General features: G+C 39.0%; 1 pseudogene; it reads right to left on the reverse strand.

Moving 5' to 3' along the window:
- Window positions 1-7,996: 7,996 nt before the first annotated feature.
- On the reverse strand, window positions 7,997-8,851 carry LOC115977904 (annotated as a pseudogene).
- Window positions 8,852-11,420: the final 2,569 nt, after the last annotated feature.

The following is an 11,420-nucleotide window of genomic DNA, read 5'->3' on the forward strand; positions in this document are numbered from 1 at the left end:
TAATATTGTGACATATATATATATATATATATATATACATACTATTAATTCCTTGTTTGGGTTTCATCATTTTGCATATTAAAATCTTTTCACACAAATTCTTAAATTCTCTAAAATACCTATATCTTTTAGTTAAATAATTTTAAATTTAAAAACATAAACTGGTTAAAAGATTAATTTACTATTTTTAAAAAGTTCCTAAGTTTTAAACTTTCAAACTTTTATCAATTCTCATATAGAGAAAGATCCTTAAAAATTAGAACATTAAACATTATTTTACTAAATCCAAAATAAAAAATAAAGAAGAGCCTAATCGCACATGCAAAGTGCATTTTAAACCTCATAAAAAGCTCATGTAGATCTTTTTTTTTGAGAATCTGCCCCAATAAGATGAGGGGGGAAGAAAATTTCATTAAACTAATTCAGAAGAGTACACAGAGAGGATGTCTGGAGGAACATCCTCCATCCAGACAATAAAAGGAGAAAAATTACAAGCTCGCCTAGCAATCGAGTGAGCGACTTTGTTACCTTGTCTGCGAGTATTACAAAAACTGATCTCACTGAAAGCAGCAGAAGCAATCTTGATATCACGGATTAAATGCCCAAAGCTGGTGGAGGAGGCGTTTGAACTGCTAAGAGCCTTAATCACCACTTCCGAGTCACCTTCAATAATTACCTTGTTAAACTGAAGCTCCCGAGCAAGACAGATGGCATTACGAGCTGCTAGCACTTCCATCGTCTCTACCGAGGTAGGCAGCGGAATGACTTGTGCTGAGGCAGCCATTACTAGACCAAGGTCGTTTCTTATAATCACTCCCAATCCAGCAAAATCGGTCTTCTTGAATAAAGCCCCATCGAAGTTAACTTTCACCCAACCTACAGGAGGCGGAGACCATTTGACAGGAATGGGGGAAGGGGAAGGGCCACACGGGAGAAGATTTGCATCCTGGAATTCTTGAAGAGAGTCACGAGCCAAGGAATTGATTTTTTGCAGCGGGATAGGAGTTTCCCCAACTCTCAATCTATTTCGACGGGTCCAAATAATTGAGGATATGGTTGCAAACAACTCAAAGGACTCACCCCTAGAGCAGCAGCCTTGAATAATATCCAGGAAATTGGAACATAGCCTCGTTTGCCTGATTAGCCAAGCAAAGCGCACGGACCAAACCTCCTCTAAGGCCAGACAAGACCAGAGTGCATGAAGAGTCGTTTCTTGCTCAAGACCACAGCTGGGACAGATCGGATCACATTGCGCCATTCTTTTAACCAAATTCACCCGAGAAGGCAGAGCATCCAGCCCCACCCTCCACATTAGTATTTTAACTCTGTTTGGAGCATTCAGCTTCCAGATAGCTTTCCAGATTTGCTTGGATTGGGAGATGTCCGAAGAGCTTGGGTTATCGCTGGCACCCAAATTCAAAAGTAGCCTATATCCAGTCTTCACCGAGTATTCACCATTAGGAGACAAAGGCCAGAAAATTTTATCTTCACAATCCACCAAGCTGATAGGAATAGATTTGATCATTTTTGCTTCGTGAGGTAAGAAGAGGTTATCAATTATCTCATGTAGCCAGCTTCTATTGACCCCGTCCATCAACATAGACACTCTAGCATCTATGCTAAGAAAATCAGGGGGAGACAGAACTCTATTAAGGTAAGGGTCTGGGAGCCAATTGTCCTGAAAAATTCTTATCACCGAGCCGTTACCCACCCTCCAGCGCATCCCTTTGCTGATCACTTCTCGCCCTTTGAGGATGCTTTTCCAAGCAAAAGAACCAGTCCCAACCTTTGCATCGAGAATACTCCCATTCGGGAAGAACTTGGCTTTCAAGAATCTATGGAAAAGAGAATCCTCGCTGCCCAAGAGTCGCCAAACTTGCTTAGCCAACATAGAGTCATTTAATTTTTGGAGGTCCTTGAAGCCCAAACCACCCATACATTTGGACTTACACAGAGAATGCCAACTTGTCCAGTGGATTTTCCTTTGATTACCACGCTGCCCCCACCAGAATTTTCTAATTAAAGTTTCAATGTCGTTGCACAGAGAGATGGGGAGCTTAAAGCAACTCATGGCATAAGCTGGGATGGCTTGGACAACGGCTTTTAGAAGGATTTCCCGGCCCACTTGAGAGAGGAGCTGCTCTTTCCAGCCTTGGAGCTTTGCCCAAACCCGTTCCTTAATAAAATTCAGACTGGCTCTCTTAGACTTGCCGACTAGAGCAGGGAGACCGAGGTACTTTCCATATAGCTTGATGTCCTGAACCCCCAGGGAGTCTTTTATTTGAATTTGGATCTCAGTAGGCGTGGATTTACTGAAGAACAAGCCAGTTTTGCATCTATTTAACATCTGCCCCGAAGCTCTTTCATAACAAGTCAGCAAATTCTGAATCATATGACATTCGGCTAAGGAAGCCCTACAGAAGACTACGCTATCGTCTGCAAAGAAAAGATGCGTCAGTCTAGGACCTTTTTTACATATGGAAACACCCCTAATAAGGCCAGCATCAGCAGCACTAGCTAGGAGGCCATGAAGGCCTTCCGTGCAAAGAATAAATAGATATGGCGACAACAGGTCGCCCTGTCTAATGCCCCTGGTTGGAAAGATTGTATTCATGGATTCCCCATTAATCAAAATAGAGTAGCTAATTGTCGATATACATTCCATAATTAACGCCACCCAAGAATCACAGAAACCCATCCTTTTCATCAGTGCTTCTAAATAAGACCATTCTAACCGGTCGTAGGCTTTGCTCATATCCAGTTTGAGCGCCATGAACCCGGATTTCCCAGTTTGGTGGTGTTTCATATAGTGCAGGGTCTCAAAAGCCATGAGGACATTATCAGTGATGACTTTCCCTGCCTGGAAGGCACTTTGATTTTCAAAAATGATAAATGGGAGGACATATTTGAGCCTATTGGCTAGGACTTTTGAGACTAACTTATATATCACATTGCACAGGCTTATCGGCCTGAACTCAGTGATGCTTTCTGGAGACTTAACTTTCGGGATCAAGGTGATATTAGTGTGGTTTATTTCCTTAGGAATCTTACAATTATTTAGGCAATCCAACACAGCATTATAAACATCATCACCAAGTAAAGACCAGAAAGAATGATAGAAAATCGGAGGCATACCGTCGGGGCCAGGAGCCTTAATGGGGTCCATCTCTTTAATTGCTGAATCCACTTCTTCTCTTGAGAATGGTTTTGAGAGTTGAAAGTTTATGTCTGCTGAGACCGAGGGGCGGACTGCATCCAGAATTTCATTCATATCCGATGGGTTGGAAGAGGTGAAGAGGGAGTTATAGTATTCAACAGCTATCTCTTTGATCTGGCTCACCTCCGAGCACCACACATTGGCATTGTTCTTAAGGCCGTAAATCCGATTCCTTCGATATCTATGGGAGGCTTTGCTGTGGAAGTAGCTGGTGTTTTCTATAACTGCATTTCAGAAATAATGCCCTGGCACGTTGCTCCCACATTTGACTCTCTTTGTCCAGTAAAGCATTCACCTCCAATTGCAGGGCCTTAACTACTTCATAGTCACCTCCCCCTCTAGTAGCTGCAAGTTCAGCTTTAGCAAGCATTTTACTTTTAGAATCAATCATTTTCTTAATACATCCAAAAGATTGTTTACTCCAAATGGAAAGTCTATCACCACAGAGTTTGATTTTACCTGCAACCTGGGCCATGGTAGTATCCAGAATAGAGTTGCCCCATGCCGAGATGACTGTGTCAGAGCATCCCCTGTCGCTCAGCCACATTTTCTCAAACTTGAAAGGTCTACATGGCTTGGGGAAGATTCCATCTGGCATTAAGTCTATGATCCGAAGCGTGCGATTATAAGTGTTGTACTTGAGTTTCCGGGGTGGAAGCAAACCAAGTGTTGTTTGCTACTGCCCGATCAAGCCGCTCCAAGACCATACCCCCCTGGCGTTTTCCTTTCCATGTATATTTCTCACCTCTAAAGCCCAAATCCATTAGACCGCATTCATCCAAGACTTCCCTAAACTCCATCATCATGCGATCTTGTCTCGGACCCCTGCCCAATTTTTCGTGCGCCCACATTATTTCGTTGAAATCTCCCGCACAGAGCCAGGGAAGGGAGATACGCCGGTGCAGCTGGCGCAGCAGAGACCAAGTTTCATGCTTCCTTCTTGAATCCGCAAAACCGTATATATCGGTAAAGCGCCATCGATCCTCGCTGGAATTCCCAACGATCGTATCCACGTGGTTCGGCGAGGAGGAGATCACTTCGATGTGGACTGTCTTCTTCCAAAAGAGGCTGAGACACCCAGTACTATTGATTCGAGGAACAATCCATGCATGATCGAAGTTTAATTTATTACACAAGTTGTGAAGTCTATCTTCATCAGCCCACGTCTCAGCCAAAAACAGGGCAACGGGATCTTGTGCTCGGACTAAAGCTTCGAGCTCACGAACGGTGCGTTGGTTCCCAAGCCCGCGCACGTTCCAGCATAGCCAACTCATGGCTACCGGCGGGGTTGGGAGCCAGCCGCCGCCGATGGAAGAATGTTTTCATTGTAATGGGGAGTTTCTATGGGTCTGTGTTTTGGGGATGAAGAGTAATCTGGAAAAGGAAGGGAGTTTCTTTTACCTATAATGAGGTTAGCTTCTTGTGGTTCTGAGATAATGGGAGGCCTTTAGATCCGGGTCCATTTCTTCCCAGCTCGGGCCTGAGTGGACAAGGTATGAGGGTCTTGGTTTGAAATATCACTTAAGGGAGTGGGCTGGGTGGGTTGGGCTTAATTCCCGTTCGTGGTTGGGTTGGAGTGAATAGAGGCCCTAAAATCCATAGCAGACATATGTTCCCGCCCATTTATATTTGAAAGCCTTTCTTGCACGTTCCCACACTCAAATAGATTGATATCTTTGTCAATCTCTCGGATTAAGTGCTCAAAATCTTCTTGTAGAGTGGGTTTCCGAGAAACATCAGGTTCTGTCAAGTCCAAGATGTCCGAGGCAGCATTTGTACCCCCGTGAATTGCGGGAGAGCCCAGGTTCGCACAAGGAGCATTAACTGTCGTTGGGCGGTTGTCTGCTGGTTCAGCAACCAACGGACGGTTCTTTTCGTGTGGTTGAGATGTCGAAGTTGAAGCATTTTGGACCGGATTTTCCATTTTCTTCTTGGCAAAAAAACCTGGGACCGCCACAACATTTTTACGCGCTGCAACAAACGGAGGGGCTCTCATCCATGCCCCAAACTGCTGGTCTTCCTGCTAGAGTGAGCCCTCGCTATCAATCAATTTCTCGCAGTCCTTATCGGAGTGAGTGAGCCGGCCACACCAGTAACAGAGGTTGGGGAGTCTCTCGTACTTAAAAGAAACCCAGTGTTCTCTGTCATCATCCAGGGTGATGAGTCGACCACGGCAAAGAGGTAGAGAAATGTCAATTGACACTCTGACTCTAATGAAGCTTCCGCCGTCGCAGTCAGGGGGATCCTTTGGGTGTTGTATGATCCCAATTGTTTCACATATCTGTTCTACAACTTCTTTTTTCCTGTAGCATAATGGTATATCATAGACTTCAACCCAGAAGGAGACTTTGTTGAAATTACACACCTCTAGCGCTGACTCCTTATTGATTTTTGAAAAGGCCATTAGATATTTGTCAAAGCACCACGGTTCCGACGATAGAATTCTATCCACTTCCGCTTCATTCTCAAAGGAGAACAGGATGATATGATCTCCATTATTCTTGATGCTAAAACCCTTTTTTGATCTCCATAAGGGTGAAAAGGTTCTTGCTATGACATCAATATTCAGAGCACGCTTAGTAAAGAACTTAGCTGCAATGGTGAAATCATCTGCCGCTTGTTCTTTTTTCAACCTGAGACCTGTACCCTCTCTATCTGAAAGGGAGAGAGAGCTCCAATGTTTTGTAAGGTCGTCCATTCCACTGTGAAATATGCATATAATTTAAAGGTGTTTCCCAAACCCCTTGAAGGTATAATACCACTAGCCTTGAGAAAACACAGTTAACTCAAGGGACAAAACCTCCTTCCAAGGAAGGGATGACAATGCCACACTACAGCAGAGCTCTCAGGGAGAAGCTTTGCTAGAGCAGGCAACGCCAATCGTTGAGTTCAACTCATGTAGATCTTAACAAATTTGAAATAAATCAATCAAAGAATAGATAAATAAATACCCCAACAAGAGAGGAAGACAATTGTAAAATTTCATGCATTTGTGTATAAAATCTTGGAGCCGAGACTAGGTGGCACCACCGCTCTAGTGGTTAGAGCTATTGATTCGGCGAATGGGAGGCACCAATTTTGGTGGCTCTTCACTCATCTGATGGTCAAGTGACCAGTCTGGTGGGTGGGGCTAGAGCCTGTGCTAGTAGGTTCAACCTAAGAGTGACCTGGCAAAAACTTTAATTTTAAAATTGTAATATATTTATATATATATATATATATATGTATGTATGTATATGTATTATTAATAACATGATTTCTTGTTTGAGTTTTATCATTTTGTGTACTAAAATATCCGCACATAAATTCTTAAACTCTCTAAAATACCTCTATCTTTTAGTTAAATAATTTTAAATTTAAAAACACAAACTAGTTAAAAGAGTAATTTACTAATTTTAAAAAGTTCCTAAGTTTTAGGCTTTAAAACTTTTATCAATTTTCATGTAGAGAAAGATCCTTAAAAATTAGGACACTAAGCATTATTTTACTAAATAAAAAAAATAAAAAGCCTAATCACACATTCAAAGCACGTGTAATGATTCTAGTGTGTGTGTGTGTGTGACTGGATTCAAGTTACACCTGGTGTAACTTTAAGCAATATTGCACCACTTAATATTTTTGAATTTTATGTGAATTTTGACAAATCTACTGTTAGATTATATTATCTTTGTATATTCTCCATGCTTGCAAAATTTCAAAGTATTCAAAGATTAATAATTATGTCATCAATTAGTTGTTTAAATTCAAGTTTTTGTAGTTTAAAATAATGCATAAAAGATAAGTTTACAGATCGAATCATAAATAACATCCAATTGACATGAATGTTAAGAACATATAGAATATGTAATTCAACAGTGAGATTTTCAAAATATGAATTCTATAACAAATTATTGGTTGGTATAACATTATTTAGAGTTACACCGGGTGTAAGTTGAACCTAACCCATAATATATATATACGTATATATATGTATGTATGTATGTATGTATATTAAATATGTTTTGATCTCCTAAAATGAAAAATTGAAAATCTTGACCCTAATATTTTTAAGTCCAATTTAAATAAACTTGAATATGATTTTCTTAGTAATATCTTGGTCTTTTTACACTAAAAAAAAAAAAGCCCAACAACCAAAGTATAAATTTTTTGATCTTAAGGTTACTACTACAAAGGTTAGGCCCTTTTGCAGTGGTACTTTGGTTATGTAATGTATTATATGTCTGTCTAAAAAATTATATATATTACTTTCGTGTTTGTGTTCTAATAAGTATTACCGTTTCCTAAAAAAAAAAATATAAGGATGTTTATCCCACATCGGTTGCGTGTGTTAGAGTTTCAGTCCTTATAACCCAGGCTACTACTATAAAGGTTAGACCCTTTTGTAGTAGAACTTTGGTTACGTAATGCGTTTAAAAAACTCTAAATATTACTTTTGTGTTTGTGTGTTCTAATAAATATTACTGTTTTCTCAACAAAAAAATTAAAAAAAAAAATCTTAAACCTGGTAAAATGCTCATGTAGATCTTAACAAATTTGAAATAAATCAATCAAAGATCAAAAAAAAAAAAAAAAAAAAAATGACAATTGTAAAACTTCATGTATGTATAAAATCCTGAAGCCGAGACTAGGTGGGGCCACCACTCTCATGGCTAGAGCTGTTGATTCGGCATATGGGAGGCCCCAATTTTGATGGTTTGTATTTTAAAATTTTTGTTACTCCAAACACTTAGAAAATGTTTGTGAATAAATGGCAGAACAAACAAATTATACTAAACATTTACCCTCATGACAGAATTTTAATTAATTGCTCACATTTTCCTTTGACAGTGAAGTTACGGCTATTTTGGAAGTTACATCCCAAACCTTAGCAGGACCACTATTTCCCAAGGAGACAAGGTATTTCCCATCAGGGCTGAAATCTACATCCTTCACAGATTTATGAGCACCGGCTTTATCGAGAATAACTTCCATGCTAGGCCATGACCATTAAATTTCCATCCTCACCACCAGCAGCAAGTGCAGAACCCTCATTGTTAAACTTTAATGCTAACTGCTGTCCAACATCTTCCAACCGGGTGAGCACTTTATCAGACAGATTTAGAACTAATTTTTTAATTTCCTCGCTCTTTTCTTCATCTATTACATACAATCTGCAACTCTTGGGGAATGAACAAACGACACCGTCTCCGCGTGGGTGAACTGCCATTCTATACGGCAAATCAGAGGCAGTTACAAACTTAGACACAGGAAGATTGGAAAGGGACTTGGCAGTGAAATCGAATTCGACGAGAAGGACAGCGTTTGGGATACCACTCCGACCCTCGCCGCCACCGCCGGCCAAAACGATGTAGCTCTTCTGAGCCGATTTTGATTTTGCGTTGGAAATTTCATCGCTGGTGGATGGACCTGGATCTGGATCTGGATCTGGATCTGGATCTAGAAGTTTGTACCAAACCCAAGCGGCCGCATACAAAGGCAGACCGTATTTCTGAAAGTTGCGAGTAAGAGGCACAATCCTGATCTTCTTCCTCGGCATTTCAAACATATACGCTACAAATTCTTTTTCCCACAACTGTTACATGATTTACCTTCAAAGTGGTCAGTCTAATTATACTAAACATTGAATTGTCAAGGTAATGGTATAATGGTCACCGATTCAAACATTGAATCATTAATTCAATGGTTGATATGTTATTAAATCTATGCAAGCGCCAAATATCAAAATAAATAGAATATCATAAACGTAATATTAAAAAACCAGATCTCATCAAAAAAAAAAAAAAAAAAACCAGATGGTTTGAATAAAACTGTGCAATTAGGCATTATTCTAAAAATCATTGGTTTTTCTTTTTCAGGGTTTAATTGGTTTTTTGTTTAGTAACTTTGATATTGCTTTCATACCAATTTGGAATTTTGTACGATACCATTATTTTGATTCTAATAACTATGTTACACACCTTAACTTTACAACCATTTGTTCCAGACCCAATTTTACAAGCAAGGGTAGTATATGAGATGGCAATATGGCATTGAGTGCGAAGCGCCACAAACCACCCCCCCTCTCTCTCTCTCTCTCTCTCTCCCCTATAATAATGATATAAAATCCAAATTATACCTGAATTCAATTTTCGAAAAGATGTGTGTCCCATATTTTGGTGAAGGTAGATTTGTTCAATTCACTTATATTGTCCATTGCGATCTTTGTATAATTATTTTATTTTTACTTTAATACTTTTTGTTAGCTTTCTTATATATTTCTGGCTCATAATTTTTATTTAATTATATTTTTATAAATAGTTATAATAATGACATAAAAATTATTTAGTTCTGGATTTCATAATAAAAGACAACTCTTGACTCCAACCCATAAAGTTGATGTCTTATCCAACGTATTTTAATAGTTTATGATATTGTATATCTAAATTTCAATGCCATATAGATATAGTATATAGTTGAGATCTCATCTAGCATATATATATATATATATATATATGGGGTAATTGCAATAAACCCATTTGTGGTTTGGCTTGAATTTACATTGCTTACTTGTGATTTGAAAAGTGTCACTTTGCTCACTTGAGGTTTGCTTTGTTTGTTTTCGATAACCCATTTCTGTTAAAAATAGGGGTAAATTTGTGTTTTCGCTTTCATTTCATGTTTCTCTCCTTCCAAAAAAAAAAAAAAAAAAACACAAAAAACACAAAAAAAGAAAGAAAAGAAAATAAGATCTAAAAGTTAGGGTTTTGTAAAAATTAAGAACAACCATAATCTATATCCCATTTCAACATGTGGGAGAAGATGAATACCACCCAAATTTATTGGTCAAGCTCTTTCTTTCTCACGTTGACATAGAAACTGAACAAAGCAAATCTGAAACTACGTTTCAAATCTGAAATTTTGTTCTAGCTTAAAAGCAACCTTTTCTTTGAAAAGCATTCCACAATCACATAGATCTTAAGAAAATTTAAGATAAAAGAGTGTAGAGAGGGAAAATTTCTAACCTATCACAAACTGACACATCATACTACCAAGTTCACAAAAATATAGCCAATTACAAAGTACCACGTATTGCTGCTAGGTTTTGCTATCACTACTCAAAAACCAACAAAAATTTGCCAAGTGTCATGCAAAAACCAATCACACATCAGCACATGTAAGCAAATGATATAAGCAGTCCAGCACGTGTAAGCGATGACATATGCAATCCAGCATGTGTAAGCGATGACATAAGCGGACCAATCAGGCTGTGACATGTGTCACCAATCAAACTCCACCACGTGTCACTCACCCACCCCTAAACTCCTATAAATAGAAGCCTTCCTAAGGCATTTCAAGGGAGACCAAGACAACAAGACATCTTAGGGCAAACCAAGACACCGGGAAGAGATCTTGAGTTCAGAAGTCCAGAAGCTCTACTGGAACCAAGCCCTGAAGCCTCCAGGAACTTCAAGAACTTCAACTTCGAATACGAAGAACATTCGAAGAGAAATCATCCAAATCATCTTCCTAGATTTAAAGGTCATTGGAATCAAGCTCAAAAGTCTCCAGAAACCTCAACAAACCACAAATCAGCAAAGCTCTACGAATTCAAGCCTTCAAAGCCCCGAATAACTTCCACCACAAACCTTCGAATACGAAGAACATTCGAAGAGGAATCATCCAAATCATATTCCTAGATCTCAAAGTTCACTGGAATCAAGCTCAAAAGCCTCCAGAAACCTCAACAAACCACAAATCAGTGAAGCTCTACAGATTCAAGCCTCTAAAGCACCGAAGAACTTCCACCATAAACCCTAAAAAAGGAAGAACGCACGAAGAACACAAAGAACACGAAAAACACACAAAGAATGTGAAGAAAAAAGAATTTCTAAACAAGCTCATAGCTAGAGATTCATTGTAATTCTGTTTCAAAGATCTTCGATCCATTCTTCAGTCAAATTGAAGTATATTTGGTGTTCGAATCAAAATCACATTACCAAAACTCCAATCAACAAATCTTTCAAGAAGATCGAATCAGAGGATCACTCTTTTGTAATCACAGAGAATTGTACCACACATTCATCAATACAAATTCGCATTTGTGACACTATTTTACTTGCTTGACTTATTTCGAACCGAGAAATTTCTTCGTCCACAAAGAGGATCAAAGAAATTCAATTGGGCTAATTATCGACTTGAAGCTTACTACAATTTTGTTGCGCTT

This window comes from Quercus lobata, chromosome 2 (genome assembly GCF_001633185.2).
Source record: "Quercus lobata isolate SW786 chromosome 2, ValleyOak3.0 Primary Assembly, whole genome shotgun sequence".
Lineage (NCBI taxonomy): Eukaryota > Viridiplantae > Streptophyta > Magnoliopsida > Fagales > Fagaceae > Quercus > Quercus lobata.